Here is a 5,166-nt window from a genome sequence, read left to right on the forward strand (position 1 = left end):
GCCGTCTTCACCCAGTGGCCATGTGGTCCAGAGCGACTGTGAGGACTCGCTGGTCATTCGTTCTCAAAGGTTATGTGGCCATTAGAGACAGTGCTGGCCAGCCAGAGGTTGATGGCTCAGAACCAACATCCAGCTCTTTGAATTGACTCAGTGGTAAGAGTTTTTCATAAAGCTGTTGGTGTGTAGTAATCTTTTCTGTGAGTTATCTTTTAATGGAAGCTGAAAATCCTAAAACAGTCTGTTTCTGTTTGTGTTCCAGGTGCTGGCCAGACTCATTGGTACAGATGGGACAAGGACAGCCCTTTAACTTCAGTGTCCTGGAGGAGCAGCCTGGGCCCTCCAGCAGGGGTCTGCCTCCTCCTCCTCCAGACAATGAACAGCACGGCCTCTCATCCAGTGCTGTTGGTCCCCCCCCTCACTCCAGCGCCACTCACCGCTTCTTTTCGGCCACCTCCTCTGCCTGGACTACCTGTACCCAGGACCGGAGCCTACGGCCGGCAGCCAACATCATACGTCCGCAGCAAGTGTATCCAACCCAGAAGGTTTGACACTGACCTCACTCACATTGCAGGTGTGTCGCACTGTGTGACTGTTGGTGGAAAGACTGTGGAGGGAAGAGATGAAGAGAAGACAGGAGGAAAACTTTTTCTATCTTTATTCATAACTTTTAATTGAAATTCTATATAATTATTATATTTCATCTGTTGCATTTGGAGTGGTGTTTGTGTCACCTGATGTCTCATGATGATCTCACTCCAGTGTTCCCTCTCTTTTAGCTCTGTGTTTGGTCTCCACCAGCTCCTGAGGGAAATCTGTCTCTTTAGCTTCTTAATGCTCAACTATGTTCACCAGCTGCTCTCGGACCGTGTCTGTTTGCTGCTGAGAGGTCGTGGACAGTGGCTACGGCCGAAAAAGTATATGTATATTTAAAGATGACAAAGACGGTAACTGAATCATTGTTAATTTACTGCACTTTTGCGTAGCAACATGTTCCAGTCGGGAACCGAACCGGCGACCTTTGGACCAGAAGCTTACTGTGCCATACTCTAGTGCACAGTTCTTTTTTCTTTTGTTTTAATTATATTCTTAAATTGCATTCACGATTGCGCAGTGTAAAGACTGGACATTGACTGTTTCCCTGCTAAAAATGTTGTAAATGGGGCGTCGAGTAGCGGTACCTGAGGACCGAAAGACGGTATAATCTCGTCCGATCACCTCTCCTTAAATACGTAGAAAAACCACATAACGCCATCCAGAAATAGAAATGTAGATAAAAGGCAATGATAAAACTCTAGTTAAATGCAGCTTTATAAGAATTTGTTTTTAAAAGAGTATTACTCTTTACAGATTGTGCATGAGAGCACAGATAGTCACTCTGGCCCATCAGCCCTCCGTACCGGCTCTGCTCCTGTCCTCCCAACTCCCACCGGCCTTCCAGCTACCACGCCCGCTGCAACTGCTTGTCCCTTTTCTTCACCACCCATCACCCTTGCCCCACCTCAACAACAGCTGGTAAGTGTTTTTATTATGTGACATATCATCTGTTTTACTTGTGATATAGTGTGAATTTTTATTTCACTTGTATTGGTTGTTTCAGGCTTTCAATTTGCTGACCAAGAAGTCCTCGACCAGCAGCTCAGCCTCTGTCCCTCCTCTCCCCACCACCCTCACAACCACTTTCTCTGCTGCTACAGCTGCTGCTGGGTCACAAACCATCACCCCAGCTGCACCTGAGCAACAGCCTGTAAGTCTTTTTGTGAAATGTTGCATCAAAAAAGTGTCAGTGGTCTTCTTGTTTTGCTTGTCATCGTATTATTTTGTATGAGGGCGACACCACGTCGTCTGGCCCAAGAGCTGTCCGCCTTACCACAGGACGCTTCAGGTGTGCCAGAAAGAGACCTGAATTTACACCAGGTGTGGAGAGCACGACACGTTATTCCTTGGCATCTTCAGGATCCCCAGCCCAGTGGCCAGGCTGTAGTCGTCTGGTAGAGTCCGTCTGTGTCAAGCTGTATAACATTCACAAGAGCCCCAAAAAACAGGGCAGTTACGCACTGACAAGATGGACTCTGATCGTCACGGACTACAGGAAGATCCGGCAGCTGGTCCTGGGTAATGCCACAGTAATGCAGAGCACTACTCAGCAGTTGTTTGAGATCAGTCAAACAACACTGGTTCAATGGAACAACAAGAGACTGAAGAGGCAGGGCAGTAGTATTCTGCTTCAAGGGGTCAACTTGCCTGCCTCTATTCCAGTTGCTTCTGCGCCTCTCCCACCTGTACAGGTGCGCCCCGCAGCTGCACCCCCACGCCCTGGCCCCCAGCATCAGTACCACTTGCCCCACAGTACAGCAGGACAGGCAGTGGTCAAGAGGAAGTCTGCAGCTCAGAGGCAGTTGTTCCCTCAGCCGGCACCTCCACCTACATCTGCCACATTGCCTGTTGTCCCCAACCCCAGCCCTGTCATCGCTCCCTTTATATTTCTAACCCCACAAGTACCTGGAGCCCAACAGATCGCTCCTTCTGGCCCGCTTCCCTCCCCACCACCTGACCGCAGGGCTTACACCCGGACAGTTGAAAAGAATAAATGTAGTCAGTGCCACCAGCCCCGCAATAAGGAAACTGGTCACAGTCAGTATTATGGACACATATACTGGCCCCAAAAAGCCAACATGCCAGTTGATCAGTGGATGGAGGAGATGCGGAGGAAAAGGGCAGATAAAAAATAGATTTGTGACATTCTTTGTCTCTATGTGTACATAATGTAAATAGTTTTAAAAGAAAAAAAATGTCTTGTTATATTTTAGTCTTATTCTAATAGTTTCCTAGCTTTATTTATCTTCTATTTTTAGTTTATTTATTATATTTTATTTATTTTATTTTATACACTTAATTTATTTCTTATTATGTATGCTATAATTATGTGTGTGTGTGTATGTGTGTGTGTGTGTGTGTGTGTGTGTATGAGAGGGAGAATTAAGGTGTGAAATTTGTAATAAATTTGCTATATCTCTACAGAAGTATCTTTCACTTATTCAAACACTAGCATATAATGAATATACAACAAAGTAACAGAACAGTATTTCAAACAGTTATTAAGTGATATTTGATAGATTTACAATGCTTGGTAATTTTGGGTAGCAACATGTTCCAGTGGGGAACCGAACCGGCGACCTTTGGACCAGCAGCTTCCTGTGCCATACTCTAGTTAAGTGTCATGTTATATCATATTTCTCAAACTAATGGAGGGTAAACTGTGTCCAATAACTTGTGATGGGCAGCAGAGACACTAATGACTTTCATCCCCCCTGGATGAAGGAAAAGAGAGGATATGGATATGCTTCATCACATGATGAAGGAATCTGTGGACATAAACTAATTCAGAGCATAGACAGCATAACCAATTATTGAAATTCGCTCAATAAATTTTGTTTTACAGAGCTTGGTGGAGCATATCACTCTTAATCGCAGGGTTTCTGAGAGGATACATGTAAGTTCAACTCGCAAGGCCCTCTGGGCATGGATGTGCTTCATCACATGATCCAGGTGCTATGCTACATAGCCCAGCTTGTGCGACTGGTTGAATGTTAGCGTAATAAATAGCGCAGTGCAATTTAGTCTCCGTATCCATGGTGTAGGCACTTGCTGAAAATTGTCAAAGGCTCTTCTTCTGAGAGTGGTTAGTTCAAGACCCATGGTGGGAGTTGGTGGTTTTAAGAGATGCACAATAACAGAAATCACACGCTCTCAATATCAGGGTCATGGGTTTGAGTCCCATGTTGGGTGATGAACTGGTTCGGGTCATAGGCAATGTAACGAATTGTTGATATTTTCTTAACAAAGGTGACATTTTGTATTTTGGATTATATGTTATAAAACAGCTTGAAAATCATGGTTTGTTCATATGCCTGCAAACCCCAACCATCAGTCTCTGAGATTCTTTTCTCTTCAGAATTAGGGACAATCTTCTGTAGAGTTTCCTGACTTAAACATACCTATGTGTCATGACATGTGTTTTGTAAGGAATGTTTTATCGTTTTAGAGTGATATATTTAGCTGAGTCACAAGCCCGGCTAGCTCAGTCGGTAGAGCATGAGACTCTTAATCTCAGGGTCGTGGGTTCGAGCCCCACGTTGGGCGATGTAGGTCTTAAATAGGAAGTATCTGCACAAGATTGGGAAACAAGCTGCAAAGCATCTTCATTTCTGAGAGGGTACAGGAATTCGAAATGCCCTCTAGGTATGGATGGATATGCTTCATCACATGATGCAGGAATCTGAGGACATAAACTAATTCAGAGCATAGACAGCATAACCAATTATTGAAATTCACTCAATAAATTTCATTTTACAGAGCTTGGTGGAGCATGACACTCTTAATCGCAGGGTCACGGGTTTGAATCCAACTTTGGGCGATAAACTAATTGAAGTTGTGGACAATGTAACCAAGTGATGAAATTTATTTAACAAAAGTGACATTTTGTATTTTTCACTATATGTTACATTGATCCTCATGGTTTTTTCATCTGCCTGTAAACTCCAGCCATCAGTTTCTGAGATTCTTTTGTCTTCCTGTAGATTTCCCGATGAAAGCATACCTTTGTGTCCTGAAATATGTGTTTTGTAAGCAATGTTTTGACATGACGTATTTTTCTGGCTCACAGGCCCGGCTAGCTCAGTCGGTAGAGCATGAGACTCTTAATCTCAGGGTCGTGGGTTCGAGCCCCACGTTGGGCGATATATGTTTTAAAAAGGAAGCACAAGAGTGGGAAACAGGCTGCAAAGGAACTTCATGTCTGAGAGGATACATGTGAGTACAGGAACTCAAAAGGCCCTCTAGGAATGGATGTGCTTCATCACGATCAACGTGCTATGCTGCATAGCTCAACTACTGCAGTTGGTTCAATTATAGCGCATTGTGTAGGCAATTGCTGAAAATTGTCAAAGGCTATTCTTCTGGGAGTCATTGGTTCAAGGCCCATGGTGGGAGTTGGAGGTTTTAATATATGCACAATAACAAAAATCACACCACTCTTAATCACAGGGTCACGGGTTTGAATCCAACATTGGCAATAAATTAATTAAGCTGTGGACAATGTACAATTGTTGAAATTTGTTTAACAAAAGTGACATCATGTATTTTTCATTATGTCTTACATTGAATGTC

General features: G+C 43.9%; 2 non-coding genes across 2 annotated transcripts; both read left to right on the plus strand.

Annotated features, from left to right (window-relative positions):
- The first annotated feature begins 4,067 nt into the window (after positions 1-4,067).
- Positions 4,068-4,140, plus strand: trnak-cuu. The gene has a single exon. It is a non-coding gene; the product is annotated as a tRNA-Lys (tRNA).
- Positions 4,141-4,663: 523 nt separating this feature from the next.
- trnak-cuu lies at positions 4,664-4,736 on the plus strand. Its single transcript has one exon. It is a non-coding gene; the product is annotated as a tRNA-Lys (tRNA).
- The last annotated feature ends 430 nt before the right edge of the window (positions 4,737-5,166 follow it).

Source organism: Seriola dumerili, unplaced genomic scaffold (genome assembly GCF_002260705.1).
Source record: "Seriola dumerili isolate Sdu_G_001 unplaced genomic scaffold, Sdu_1.0 BDQW01006070.1, whole genome shotgun sequence".
In the NCBI taxonomy this organism is placed as follows: Eukaryota; Metazoa; Chordata; class Actinopteri; order Carangiformes; family Carangidae; genus Seriola; species Seriola dumerili.